Here is a 15,883-nt window from a genome sequence, read left to right as displayed (position 1 = left end):
ATATACGTGTACGCAAGCAGAAAATCAAAAGAGCCCTTTCGGAGAGCGTGCTCCTCGACTTTGAGAAAATCGGAAAAGTGTGTGGAAGAACGCACCGTCTTGTCGAAAACTTTGTTACTAGGTGCGCAACTAAGTTTCCGGGTTTCACACATGAATGGCGCTAACGATACATGTAGTCGATATACATGTCTAAAGTTGTGTTTTTTTATTAACTTGGACATCTGTCAACAATAACCAGTCATAATACCAACACATATTGCAACGCAAAAATATTTTTTCTAACAATAAAGATGTCGAGTTTTGTGCCAAATAAACAGCATTTGCGGGAAGCTTTGCTTTTCTGCTTCAACTTGAAAGAAAATGCAGCTGAAGCACGCCGTTTGCTTGAGAAAGCCTACGGCGAACATGCACAATCGAAAACTACTTGTGAAGATTGGTTTAAACGCTTTAGAAATGGCGATTTCGACACTGAGGACAAGGAGCGCTCCGGAAGACCAAAAACATTTGAGGACGCCGATCTGCAAGCGTTATTGGATGAAAATGATACGCAAACACAAGACAACAACAATTGATAAATTTGAACCATGCATTGCTCGAAAAACGGCCAGAATGGGACACGAGACACGAACGAGTGATATTGCAGCACGACAACGTTCCGTGCCATCGCACTTCCATCGTCCAGGACACCATGAAAACGCTGAAATGGGATCTGCTACCGCACCCGCTGTATTCACCAGACCTGGCCCCTTCCAATTATCACTTGTTCCGGTCGATGGCACATGGCTTAGCTGGGCTACACTTGGCCAATTTCGAAGAAGTGCAAAACTGATTGGATAAATGGTTTCGATGCAAAGACGCGTCGTTTTATCGTCGCGGTATTCATGTATTGCCAGAGAGATGGCAAAAATGTGTAGCTAGCGAGGGACGATACTTTGAATAAACCGTTTTTTGTATTTCTCTTGAAATTTTCCATTTTGCATTGATAAAAAAAAACCCGGAAACTTAATTGCGCACCTAGTATTAGATTTTTCACTGGAAACTTTCTTTGACAATTTACTCGCTGTCGTGCGATTTTGCGCGTTTGAACACTTGTACAAACTTGCCCTCTGTGCGTAAATTGTAGAAGTAAATTCAAAGTAAATCTATAGATAAAAACGTACCTTGACAATTGTTTCGTGAAATTTTTGTCTTATATTTAAACATTATTTTCTATGTAAAATTGGAGATAATTTTAAGTTTCACAACATAAGTAAATGCACCATTATTTTTCTATAAAAAATTATTCAAAGTATAAAATTTTAATAAAATATTACGCAATAACGAACAAAACTATTTAAAACGAAGAAAATTTCTAAATAAAAAGATCGATATATAAATCACAGTTCAATCCCGACTCCGACTGTTCGAAACGACGTGTGAGTTCGATTGAAAGGGCGGAGTCAGATTTTTTCGATGTTTGCAAACTTCTATGGACCTTACCGTGCACGCGGGTGATCTTGCGCTCTCCAGAAACGAACAATGGAAAGAAAGTCGACGTCTGGACGCAAGACCGAAAAAGTCGTGACTGCGTCTTCCAACGCAGGTCTTGTGTGAGAGACTGTGAGAGTTGAAAATGGCCGACAGCCCCCGCATGGAAAAAAAGAACGTTGTTATCGCAGCAAAATCGTCGCTGCTATTGTATATTAGATGTAATAGCGACAAAACTTTGCCACCATAACTAATTTTTAAAATTATTTGATATATCAGCAAAATCTATTTTGCTGGTAGAATAGATGAATTTTGTACAAAATAATTTATTTCTAACAAATGTATTTTGCTAATACAGCAAAATTGTCGCTGCCAATGCAAATTTTAAAATTAGCATCCGTAACAAATCTCTGCCATTCATATAATAATTAACATGTTTTGCAATAACAGCAAAATAACAGTAAAATTTGCTGTCAGCAAATTCTTTTTTTTTTCGTGCGGAGAGCCCATGTAGCGGCATATCGTTCGGACAACATCCTTCGTCGTCCTTCCTTCTTTAATGCAGGTCGTCCGACCTACAGGCAGGAAACTTCGGTCACTTGACTCTAATATCAATTTGTGGCACTCAAAAAAGAAACGTCTCTACCTAACGTATATGTGATGAGGGTTCTGTAGAGAGCTCTGTCTCTCATTTGGAAAGCACTTAATTTATTGTAATTTTATTCCCCGCAGAACTAAACAAGATTATATTTCTTCAAACGCAAACACTCGCCCGTACATATTTTGATTGACGGCTCGGTAATTCCTTTCCGACTCTTTATGTACGGAGAAATTGTTGCATATAAAATTGTGTAAGTCGAAATTGCGGTAGCTTTTCCCAAGAGAGACTTGTCTTATTATCGAAATTTACAGATCCGAGCGTAGCTCGTTTAACAAATTTTTCTCGCATTAGTCTCCAAGGTTAATTTCTACGATCAAAGCATGGCGTATTGTTATGAGAACCTTGACGCATTATTATGAGAACCTGAATGCGCAGACACTGCACCTGGTGCAGTGTTCGTGTTGATACGACGGCGTTATCTACGGCGGGCTCTGACCACCCGACCCGAGCGGGTAAGCGCGACGCATTGTGTAGCGCATACCACATAAATGATAGGTGACAGGAAGTCGTAATCTACCCCCTTCGCTATCTCCCGACAAAACTACCGATTGTTTACATCGTGAGATTTTTAAACAAGCTGCTAAGTAATATATTCGCGCCCCTCCGTCATTACGCGCTCCGGTCTCTCTAACGATCTCGCACGATAAGCCGTAACGCGGCGGCGCGCATCGCGTGCCGACTCGCGATCGGGACTCGTGGGACAATGCCCCGCGGAGAGAAATTCGGGGAAGCCGAACATCGCGCCCCGCTCTCGTCGGAGAGTCTCTCCTCGAGACGATTCACTCAGCCGGCTCAGGGTGCGAGAACCACGCCTGTAAGCTAATTTCACGTTGGATAAAAACGCGTAATATCTCTGAAAAGAAAATCCATTTAGCGTTCTCCCCGGTTTCTCAAGATAAATTACTTTTCGGGATAGACGGGGAGGTGAGCGGAGGAGGCTTCTTAAAGCGCCGTTACGGAAAGTTCGGGGGTTGAGTTCCTTTTGCGAAACCCGACGAGACTTCCCCTGAGAGCACCCTGTTTTGGCTTCGTTGGCCGGACGCCAAGCGTGACTGTCAACCGTGACCCAACAATGAGAGCGGGCGGCAGTAGGTATACACACTGCCGAAAATCCACAGGGGGCGAGTACTTCAATGTAGACTTCAATATGCCTCGAACCTCGTTCCTTGCATCCCTATATGTGTCTCCCCGGACCCCATACGTTTCAGTCGTATTGAGCGTCTCGATTCTTTCGGAAAACTTCGTGTCGGGCAACATCTCTATTGTATCTCGAAAAGATTCGCCAGATTTCGTGAAATAGCAACGATCTTTTTCGGGGAAAAAGCTATCTTTTTTATTATGAAGGAGGATTTGTAAAATTATGCTAAACAATTTTTTACATTGTTATTATCTTTATCGAGTTGTAAGAGAATAATATATGAGAAAATTCACGACGATGAAATTCACTTACTTTAAGATAAAATGCGATTGCAACGCTGTTCTACTCTATTTATAATTCTTGTTGATGACAAAAGAATTAAAGCACGACAATTATGGAAGTAATAAATTGAGAGATAAATGAAATATTATTGTTTGGACTTTGGGATGGCTATTTATCACCCGTGAAAGAAATCACTTCTGAAGCTTGTAAATCACTCTTGTAAATGGTGCGTTCTGATAAACTGCATTAGCGAAACAAACTATTATTCGTTTTACCGCAGCGAATCTCACGACGCGATCACTGACCTTAAACGATTTCTACGTTTAAACCTTACGCGTTGGATTAACATCGGCGCGTAGAGTGGAAATAAATCCGTCGCATTTCGTACGGTTTATTGCATCTTGCTGTCGTATATTTAATGCGACTCGCTGTGCGAAATTGGATCTAACCCGCGACCGCAGAACTCGCGGAAAGCAGCACACGCAGCTCCGTCGCATCCCCGCTCGTGTTTTGACCTTTAAACTTCCGTCGAGCCTCCCACTCTCGATCCGATTACCAACCGAGAGATTGCAGCGGACCACCTGGCTCGTACGGGGAATTACATTTGCCGTCCGGCCGAGCACCGTCTAGACCTCTACGTCTGAAGCCTCGCGAAATGGTAATCGGAACCTATCCCCGAACCGATCGTCGCTACGTTCCTTTGCAAGATACAGACGCGCAGACGTCAGCGGCAGACGCGAAGGAGAAATCGCGCCGATTCGAGTCGCCTCCTTCTCGTCATTTCTCCGTTCTCCCATCGGGGAAAAGCGTATGCCCCAGGGTCTCGTGTCCCCCCGTAGTCTATAAGGGATACCGGACACTGCGAGGATATTACTTTCGCACAGAGAAAAGTCGATATACTCGCGAGGTACATATCCATCGTGACAGAGTGTGCGGGCGATGAAGAAAGATGTTCAGCGGACTGGCATCGAATCGTGATATGGTGCGGAATTTATTTGACATTGCGAGTGTCGGGAGCGAATATTTAGCACGATCGAATCTGTGACAAATCACTATTGACATACGCGAGATGTGTCATCGCTAATATATCAAACTTTAAAGAAGAAGTTTGTCGAGATGAATTTGAAATCAATTTTCACGGAAAGATTTTTTCTATTTTTGACATCTCATCTTTTTTTCGAATTATGTAGTTTCATAAAAGCAAAAGTCGCTTAAAACGAAGCAATATACAAAGTTTTACGCTCCATTAATAGTTGACTGAGTGGTTCGTCTTATTACCGCCGTCCACGTTGTAAATGTTTTGCGTGAAAATGAAAAAAACTCCCAAAGTTACGAAATTTGGAGCTGCAGAGATTCTAGCATGTTCACTTGGTTGCACGCTGTGCGCAGGTTTACGATCGTAATAAACATGCCAGTCGCCGGTTTTTTAAACGCATAAACGACATCTCTTGCACGCCTAATTTTTCGCTCGTGCGCCTGTCACGAACGCCCATACTGTGGGCGCAATGTGATGTTCGCAGAAACGCATAAAATTCGGTGGCAGACAGTTACGCGGTACTCTCTCTTGTGCAACGAGGCTGAACGGCTCCGCTTATATCGACGTGACTCTTGAACGTGATAACGAATGGAACGGAACGGGCAGAAAGAATGATGGAACAACGACATTTTTAGTCAGAATTTCGCGACAAAAAACTTTTCACACGTTGTATTTAGCCGGTTTTGCGTCTCGCAGATGTTCTTCCGCACGTTGTTCTTCCTTATTAATCCTCTCTCAACAACCGGCTATTTTAATTACGCATTTTTGCAGATGTCTTTATCAGTAGAGTTCACCATCGAACAGCGACGAATCGGTTGGTAGCGATGAAAGCGCTGGCGGAGTCATTTATTTACATTGCCAGTGACGCGCAAATCGGAAAGTTTATCGCGCCGACCCGAACATACGCGGTCCTGGGATCGTCGAACTCGCCGCTCCGTGTCCTCGAGCCTCGATCTCGATACGAGGAGGTAGGTAGGTAGGTAGGTAGGTAGGTAGAGGTCCTCCTCGGAACCGGTCGTGACTGTACCTACGCGAGACGTCGTTAATGCCGCGAGAGAGCGAATCCACCTACGAGCCGAGGGGGTGACCACATCTCGCCGCTCGTAACCAGCCCGAAAAAAAAGCAGTAAGTCGTTCAGCGGAAAGGAGACGGGAGAGAAAGGGAGGAAGGAGAGGGAAGACCGATAATAAGTGGTCGTGAATCTCAAAGAGGGAGGGAGGGATCCTGCCGACCATCTCTCGTTATCCACGCCACACGGCGCCCGGGCGTGACGTCATCGCGCGCGTGTGGTGCCGGCCGTGGCGATGCACGGGGCGGATGCATCGCGCGATTCGCACCGTGTACACACATTCGCGTGTGCACACAGGTGTGCACGTATACAGACGAAACGCGATTCCTCACGAATACAAGCGCAGCCAAGTCGACCCTCTCGTGAGGAGATTGCTGCGGCAGCCCAGCGTGCCGAGAGATGCACAACGCTGCACAGTTCGTTCGCGTATAACACGCTGCTGGTAGGGGGAACCGAGGGGCCGGTAGCGTTCGCCGACGAGATCCGACGAGAACGCACGAGCGCTCCAGCCGCGCTGCTCTGTCGTTTTCCCCTCTCGTCCCCGCACTCCCCCGCGGTATCCCCACTGCCGTGCAGCGATCGGTTGACTCTAGCTAGGTTCTCGTGTCTCCTCGCGTCGCTACGGAGTCAGTGCGTCCGCATCCGTTGTCGAGGTGGGATCGTCGTGTGCTCCCTACGGCTGCACGTGCTTCTTTCTCTCGTCGCATTTTCTCGTCGGCCATAAGCGTGCGCGTCTGTTCCGAGCAAAATATTTGGAGGATCTCGCCGTTGTACTCGTGCGTACGCGTGAATTCCGAGTATAGACACACCCACGACACACTCCTCGTGCGCATGTACACGACGCGTGTTTACGAATGTGATTTAGTGCTGCCGATCGCTCCCGCGTGTATAACACGTATACACATATATACACAGCGCGCTTTCGCCAGAGACTACCGACAAACGGACGACGGCTCCTGTCCGTCGGAACTTGAGCGTGTGTTATCCGGACTGGGAGTGTGTTCTATCCGTCGGAACTGAGAGCGTTCTATACGTCGGAACCGAGCGTTGCTCACGCATTTTGTTTTTACCGGGACTTGAGGGATAATGGATTAATTTTCGCCGGGGTGAGCAGCTCCCCGGTGCGGCGGCTGCAACTACTCGGCACAACCCGGAGCGGAGCGGAGGAAGAGAGCAGCGGGAGTCCGCGATAAATCAAGGTGAGAATCCGGCTTTGTTTTCGAGAAGGGTTGCGCGCGATAGCCGCTCGGTCTTCCATTGACCAGCCTCACCGCCGGCCGAACCGTTTTGCGTCCACCTCCGCCCCCCCCATGCCCTCCTACCGTGCCTCTCTCGATCTCTCCTTTTCTCTCTCTCCATGCCAGGCATCTCTTGTCCTCTTGCCGCCTCGTTCCGACAGGCTTTCTCTTCTCCCCTTGGCTCTTTCCCGTTTCTCTCTGTCGGGTCCCTCTACGAATGCTGCAAACGAGCATCCACGAGCGCGTAGCATATATTCCGCAGGCTTCTCCGACTCGTTCTCATCCTCCGCGTCGCATGCTGCTTCTCGCGCAGATGAGAGAGAGAGAGAGGAAGAGAAAGAACGAGAGAGAGAGAGAGAGAGAGAGAGAGAGAGAGAGAGAGAGAGAGAGAGAGACAACGCGTCGTTTCTCCGAGTTCGACTCGGACGACGCGGATCTTGATTGTAATTCTGTTCTCTACTACCACAAACGATCACGTTTCTCTATGCAAATCCACACCGGCGGAAAGTCGTCACAGTTGAAAGCCGCGCGTGGGGATCTATGTTTCATTAAATAGGTCTTTTTTTTATATATCAAATGCAGAACCGTAAATTGAACTCGACAGTCTCCTTGAGAGACTAACAAATGTTAAAAATTGACGATCTACCGCTATTTCTCGAACGTGATGTGAAAAATTGACGATCTAGCAACGCTTGCCCTCTCGTTCGACATACGCCAGTGTGGCAATTATGAATTAATGGAGATCGTTGGTGAAACTAGATAAATTGCATACAAGTGATCATTCGAGATCTGTCGGATCGTTTTGAGAAAGTTCGGTGAAATCGCCTCTTAATGTCCAACAAAAATTCCAATTAATATAAGGCTCCTTTCAAATTAACTCGACGAATATGTTCGCATAGATATTACAATTCATCGATTATTGCAAGTTGGAATAAATTTACAAACAGGATGCGTCGCAATGCGCGAATAGACTGGTTATGCTTTATCGGATATGTACACACGAGAGTGCTTAATACAGTGCAATCATTGTTATCCCGCGGGATGGCGGATGCTTATTTGCTTAATATCTCGGTTGACTGTACGAATCTGCTGTTGTGCTTTCTCCGCCTCGAAGTCCACACACAGAACTTCATATTAACAAAATCCATCGTGCATTGCATGCAATGATACAATATATTTTATCAGTATTATTACATCAATATTAGAGACGTGATTACAAATATTGGCATATTTTACAATTTGATATTAAGTGTATTGCAATTTCATCGATTAACACAAGTTTCAAGTAAAAAATTAAGATCAATGAGACTTTTAATATAGTAACTGTTCTTTCCCAAATTTATTAGCTTCGAAAAGTTATTCTTTTTTGAAAAAATTATAATAGTTTAGAATATTGCTAGTAATCTAATAAATTAATAATCTCGCAAGTTGGAAAATGCACATCTTTGCAGATTGTGAGTTTCTGAAAAGGGCCTACAATTATCCCTACCATGGCCACGTAATAATGCACACACGAACGAAAGAGCATGCTAGCGTAGGATTGCGCATAACGTATTACCATAAATGCGTGACAACAATGTGGAGTCCGCTCGGCGACCTTGGCTAGGGCCCGTGTCGACGAGAATGCGGCGACGATCGCGTTTTGTCGAGACGAGCCCACATAATCGAATCCGTCGAAAACTGTAGCGCTGTCGCGGACGTAAATCACGGGGGGAAAAGCCGGCTCGCGCGACAGAATGTGGCGCTTGTTTGGACACGGAGCACACGCCCACGCCCATGGATGCGATGTGACGCGGAGAGAAAAGAAGCGCCGCGAAACCGCATCCGACATTTATCTGTCAGCCTTTTTTACGACTATCGTGCGCAGCTTCCGGCTTGCGCGCCAGCGCTCTCGTTAAATTTGCGCCGTGTACACATACGCGCGCCCGCCCGCACACACGGTGTTTACGAACGCACGACCGTGCGATATTTTTCGCGTTCGCGATTATTTGCGTTTACGCTCGTTCTATCGCGGAATATATCGTCGGATTTTGGTGCCGCGAGGCTCCCGCTTTATCGCGTCTTAATATTCTCAGAGGATGGATCGGATATTTACGAGCAACGATAAGGAGGACGCCCCGCTCTGCTTTGTAGCCGGCAAGTTCGTCGTAGGGAGCAGCAAAAGAGCCGCCGTTGCAACGGCGTCGTCGTAACGCCTAATTACGTTCGCCGCGGACACATTGTACATATTTGCATCGCAAATCCTCAGCTACGCAGCCGTTGCCGACGCTGTTAATTTTATTACTCTAGTTTCCTATGAGTATAGTGAGAGACAGATAAATATTGAAAATTTATATTGTAAAAAGAAAGCGCACTGGTACATCATTAAAAAAAATATTAATATTACCTAATATTGATATTACATCGTTAAATTAATATATTTAATTAACAGCCTTTTCAAACTTCAAGATGAATATAATCGGAACATTGCATTATAATAATAAAAGTAGATTAAAAATCACTCGGGAATAATTATTATTTTTATTATTTTTAATAATTTACAATATTGATGATTTATATTTTGCTTGTAAACAAGGATAGATTACCGTGCCTATATAATGCGTCGTAATAATAGATATTCAATACTGAAGCCATATGATATTGATAGATTATACTTTCAAAATATTCTTTCAGGATATCCTCAAAATGTTGCAATAACGGAACAGAAATCAATATTTCGGCTGTCACGGTACTGTCACTTATAAAATTCTCGATAAAATTCCACATCGTTACAGTGGAAAGTCCTCGAATATTTTCGGCCGCGTTTAGGACAATCGGTTCGATCGTTGGAGCGATGTTATCTTATCACGTTTACGAAACTCGCGTGACTCTCGACTGTTTCGTTACGTGAAGTCGCAAGTGTAAACGCTCGGCTCGAATCGTGCAGTTTCGGAGTCGTGCACCTCGTTTAAGTTCCTCGTAACATTAGCCGCGCAAAGACAACAGCCTTAAACAAAGCCTTAAACAAAGTAGCTGCAGTGAAACAATATTTTCGTGTGTACTTTGGAGCACAAACGAAGCTTAAAGTTTCGCCAGTTTGAGAGATTGTTGCTACATTCAATTTTCTCTCGTATGAAAACTACATAAAATATATATTGTGTCACGCGATTAATAATAAAAGTCTTATCTTCACCTACGTTAAAAATTAAAATGTGCGGAGAAGAAAAATATGAAGCTTTCGTCAAAGATAAAACTAAGAGTTTCGCGAGCAATGATATTTACGGGCAAGAAATAATTACCATGGACTCGTTTTGCTCGTGCATCGCGATCGTCGCCTGACAAGGCAATAAAAAGGCCCGAGTTCTCTCGTTTGTAGTGATATATCGTCCCGTGCAGGTGGGAGACGTCTACGAGCGAGCGATCCTCCCCGCGTTGCGACCCTTTTGGATATTTCAGGACCGTCTGGATCCTTTTACAACTCGCTCGAGTCGCTGCGTCGAACTGGTGCAATTAGAACGCGCTATAATTGACTTGTTCCGAATGCCGGCGAGAAGGTGAATTATGTTGCAAATGCTTCGGATAACCGATGAAATCAGGCGAACATATCGTCGATATAACATCGGAAAACGATACAATTTGCTGTCCGGCACCGCAATTATTTTATGGGCACTTCATTGGGGGCTAACTTTGGGGTGACAATGCGCTTAAGCCACATAGAGCGACTTTATAGACCAACATTTCCGCTAGTAGAGATCGTAAATCTTTAATGTAATCGAGGGTCCGTCGTGTGTGTGTGATACTTTTATTTTTATTATTCTCGGATATCTAAGAGAATCTCAAAATAGACAATTAAAATGTTTTTATTTGATCGCTAATTGTTTTAATTGCTAAATAATTTAATGCGTTGAACAAAATGTGAATTATTTTATTTTATTTTTAATTCTTTTCTACATTTTTTATTTTTCTCTGAGACTAACACTTTTTTGTCTTCAATTGTACGTTTCTCTCACCCTCACTTTATAACGTGTGTATCTAGCAGCGTGATCGATCAAAGACGCACGTTTCGCGAGAGACACACGGCGCCTCTCGAGGTGTAGCGGGCGAGAATATATTTCGCCCGCTTTGCTTTGTTCGCTCTGTCAAAAGTGTACTTTGGCACCCTCGACGCGCGCAGCCTCCGCGACATGGAGGACGTGTCCGCCCGTTTAGCAAATGGATTCGCGGAGACTCCAGTGGCTTTTTAACGCACTCAAGAGCCGAGGTCCGCGTCTAAAAAATCCGTGAATGGTGGAGGCGATCCGGAGCCGCAAAAAGAAGTAGGCTTAATGAAACAAAGAAAATGTTTGCGGAGGCCGGAGGGAGGAGCGCGGAGAGCGCTTAAACTTTTGCTGCCAGCCGCGTACTTTATTTTCTCTCTTTTTTTTCCCCCTCAAATGCTCGAACGAAAGTTTATGGCTCTGCGCTATATCGCGAGCAGTATAGACGAGATGCACTGAATTCGCAGATGAGAGCGTTATCGTCGTATTAGTATTTGCTATCTCGTAGATCGTTATTGCGCGTAACGAAACTTTGATCGTTCCGTCTCGTTTGCGAACGTCGGATAAAGTTGTATCTCCACAGACAACAGTGGATTTGAATTTCTATGATTGTGGTCGGTGCTCATCGCGATGACTTCGTGAAGTTTGCGTAATTACTCATAACAAATTTGTTTACTGTAAAGTGTATTTACAGCAGATTATGAAATAGAGAAGACTTGTAAATTATAATATTTGATGTTCGAGCTATTTTTAACTTTGCCGTTAATTACGGGGGATTTCCCAGTGGGATAAAAAGATTTTGTCAGATAAGTTTAATCATTGTCAAATTTTTATCGAGAGAAAGCGCACACAAAATAATAATAATGCGTCGCTTGTAATATATGCATATCTTTTGCGGTGAGCTTATCACTTTATCATTTCCTTTAAGGTCTACTTTCAGATCCATTTACGAATTTACATTTGTGATACGATTCGTGTTAGCGTCGCAAAGCGAATGTCACGCAAGAGTCTATAAATCATTCGTATTTGATACAAAAAATACATACAGTATGCGATGCTTAGAAACACTTAAAAAATTCGCGTGCTACAAACTCTACGATAATATGGATTCATCGATAAGAGCGCGGAGTAGCGATAACGGGGAGATACCGTCTATCAAATCCAATATTTGAGAACCTATGATTCGTCAGCCGTGTGTTCCTACAAGCTGTTAACACCTCTAATCCTGCTCTCTTTTTTTTTTTTTTGCTACACATCTTTTTGCTCATCGCAAAATTTTGCACGTAATAGCGTGAAAAATCCAACGATATACTATTATCAGCGCGAGTCGAGTGAGCATAACTTTTTGTTCTATTTTTTCACCTTTGGCGTTTTTCGCGACGCTGCAGTATACGATTAACAGACGCGAATTTCCCCGTCGACGACGCACACAACGTAAAGGTTAAACGTAATTATTTTCGCGCATTACGCGCGCTCCGCCCGGCGTCGCTTCCGTTCCGTTGTTTCATGGAAAAGCTCAACGAGCGTATCTCGCTCCACCGGATTTTTTCACCTTTTTCCTTCCGCCGTTGTTGCTGCTGTTTCCCTCGCGGGCGAAGCGCTTTATGAGAGAATCCCCGAGCCCACGTCCGAACCCAGTCCCGTCCTCCTCCTTCGCGGCTGCGGTTGTTCGTCACGGTATAAACGATGGAAACGAGAAGGAGCGAGAGCGACATTCTCCCTTTGTCTTCTACTGCTCCCTGCGCCGAGGCAGGTGAAACCGCGATACGTGTGTGCGTGCGTGAGCTCACTCGCGCGTGCGGGTGCATCCACGCTACAACATTAGTTATTCACTAACTATAGGGTACGGTCGAGACTACGGGATCGAATCTTCGCGATGAACTGCTCGTTGCGGTATAAATGTTGGAGTCATTCTGTAGCAGTGTAGCAGCATATAAGTTGCGTATTTTACACAAGCGCTTCTCTCTTCTCGTCTTTCTTATCTTTATTTATAATTTTTATGGACTTTTTTTATAATTTTTTTGTAATTCAAGTATATTTTGTAATTTTTAATTGAACTGATGAGTATTTCATGCGTATGATTCATGTTAAATTAAACCGTGTCCTATTAAGTGTTTCTATTCTTTGTCTTACTAGAATTTATAAAAATAAATACTTCTTCCTACATGCTTTCAATGTAAAATAAAATGACGACAATAGTTTTTTATTTCGATTTTAAAAATATTAAAAGATAATATAATATTGAAAATAGATAAAATGAGAACATTATGCGGCGATCAGACTGACTATGTGTATATTTAACTAAATCTCCGAAGCATTAAAGAGACGATTTTAATAATGAACGAGTTCCCGGAAACTCGAACCGGTTCTATATATATTAGATTTACTATTTTCCGATAATCGCCAAGCGAAAACGAGCCACACGCAGCGACGATACATTCTTACCGCTCACTTGTATCGTGTCCTATCCTTCGCTGTAACGCGATTTTCGCATAACAATTACGTCGTCGTTAAACCGGTCCGCGTCGTCATTAGCAGCTGGATTGTTGTGTGCCCGCGATTCTTCATTTCATTTAAACCGAGAGCGAGATGGAAAAGCACTTTGTATGTGCCTCTTTTTTTTCTAACACGCCCAAAGAAACATGATCTCGCGCGCTCGGTCGCGCTGACCGGAAGAAGACGCCATTAGAGACGATTTATCGTCGATTCAACGCAGCCCGCCGGCTTTATTTACCTTACAAAGCTTCGGCGTTAAGCGAGACAATGTCGGGAGAATTGCGCGCCAACTCCTCCGTTCATCACCGTGAACCGGTTACGCCGACAACAGTCCGGTTGAGGTAACTCCTAGTTAGCAATTCTCCATGCCTCCCTAGATTACAGTGTTAGCCATAATATGTGGAAAAACTCGCGTCAGGATCGATCAAATTTACCAAATCGAGAACGTAAACACGCGTTAATGGTATGCAATCGTTAACTTCTTGCACTTTCCTGCCCACGTAGATGGAGAAATCAATCCTTTCCTACGCAGCGTATTCTTCTCGATGCATATTATTTTCTAGTTTGCTTGTGTTTAATTATTTCTACCGGAACGTATCAACGAATAAATTTAACGACATGTCATTGATAAGATATCATAATCGCATACCAACTTCTAAATTGATTTTACGCTCCGCAGATAATAGTTCTTAGTTGCATTGTCATGCAACGTGAACTTTATGTTTATTATTTGAAAATTAATGCGCCGAATCTATGAATATTAATAGGCACGAAGGGCTTCAACTTAAATTAAGTTAAACCAAGTTAATAGCGACCCGCGTAGACGCAATCAGTCGCACGACACTCGCCTTCGTATTTACCATGCACTCGCTTCACATTTCCTATGAAAGCGAGAGAGAAGCACCTCCGCTTCTCATCCCAATTGCGCAATGGCACATAATTTGTGCGTCTCGTAGTTGCCGCGCACGGACGCCACACGTAGACCGCGCGTATTCGTGGAATGTATCTGCATAACAACTGTACGTAGCCGAAAAGAATCGAAGGAGGAAAAAAAAAATACCGGTCGCCTGCCATTCGTCGTCTGCGTCGCGCGAGTTTAACACTCGAAAGAAGACGGAGGGAACCAGTTAGTCCCTCTATCGTCTTTCCGCTCCCCTCGCCTCGTTCGTCCTCCCGTGTGTCGCTAGTCTCTACCTTCCTTCCTCCCACCGATTTCTCCTTCTCCCCACGGGGCTACCGCAGGAATCTGCATCGAAACGGAGGTCCCTTCTCGGGAGGTCAGGAGACCCCCGTGGATCGCAAGATCCTCGATTGTGATTCTTCGACTCGGAGACTCTCTGCGAGTCCCTTCAAACTCCGATGTGCTTTGCGAATAAAGAAAACCGGAGTGTCGCCTCCCGCGCTGCGGGCTGCCTGATTTACTGAGAGGCACAAGAAACAGCATGCAGGCGCGAGGGAGTGAGTCGGGGTCGAGAGATATAAAAGTAGAATGTAGGAAGGAACGCATAAAATACAATATTACCGATGAACAATAGCAATCGTACGCTGCGTGTAAAGAATGGAATAAAATACGCCTATGTGCTTCTATATCTTTTCAAAGATATTTTTGCGATTGGTCAGAAATAGCGTACAAAAAAAAGGAAAGAGAGATGTAAAGAGAATGTCTATTTCTGATATGTCAAAAAATTCAGAAGCACAATTTGTTATTCTTTGCATCGTATTGTTTTCAAAAAGATAATGTTGCTTGATATTGTAACGTGTGTAGCTATTCAACTACTCGTGCGATAAAAGGTGAGAACGATAAGCTAAATTTACAGAGCGGCTCTTGATTGCGTGTCACGAAATCATAACTTTATCATTACACCGAGACGCGTAATGCAGAAGCAGACACAGCTTTGTCGCGCGAGATTTTGTTCACTATTTTCCCCCGGCAACCTGTACTTTTGTAAGCGGGTAATACATTGTAATAGTGTGTTCGTGCGGCTGCCTGCAGCTAATTTTCAAAATTGTAGCTTTGGAAAACAGCTTAGCGACGCTACAACTGAAAATTAAAACCGAGATCTTTTCTTTTTTCACTATTAAATCAAAAGAAGTCTTTATACGGATATACGCAGTGCTCATAATAATGAATAATTTGCATGAAAATAAGAGTCACTGAGAGAATTAATGCAAATCAAATTAAACGTTATAAACATTTATGCGGTATGGCATTATCAGCAATCTATAGAAGCTGCAAGTAATGTAAAGTTTAATGGATACTTCGATAACATAAAATGGTGATATGTATATCTGGTACATGAAATAAAAATTCTTATATTCTATTCTATCCTTTTCGCGCAGCGATATTGCATTACACGTGCAGAGAGTTCTAAATCGATTTTTATATCGAAATAAAAATTTTATTTCTCTCTCAGTGACACAGGATTTTCTCGGCGCGGCGCATGAGTTTTTTTTCATAATAATCGTTTACGGAATATCG

General features: G+C 43.9%; 1 protein-coding gene across 4 annotated transcripts in view; it reads left to right on the top strand.

The window, feature by feature from the left end:
• fz2 (frizzled 2) overlaps positions 1 to 15,883 on the top strand; it is a 92,096-nt gene that overhangs the window by 57,190 nt on the left and 19,023 nt on the right. Inside the window, exon 1 of one of the 4 annotated variants that reach the window (XM_012374407.2) lies at positions 5,811 to 6,853. The exons of the other annotated variants lie outside the window; for them this stretch is intronic. The gene's annotated coding sequence lies outside the window, so the exon portion shown is untranslated. Of the gene's footprint in view, positions 1 to 5,810; positions 6,854 to 15,883 lie in introns of those variants that run through there. 4 annotated transcript variants of the gene reach the window in all.

Source organism: Linepithema humile, chromosome 3, assembly GCF_040581485.1.
Source record: "Linepithema humile isolate Giens D197 chromosome 3, Lhum_UNIL_v1.0, whole genome shotgun sequence".
Taxonomy (NCBI): domain Eukaryota; kingdom Metazoa; phylum Arthropoda; class Insecta; order Hymenoptera; family Formicidae; genus Linepithema; species Linepithema humile.
The sequence above is the reverse complement of the archived record's forward strand: the minus strand, read 5'-3'. Positions and strand labels throughout refer to the sequence as shown.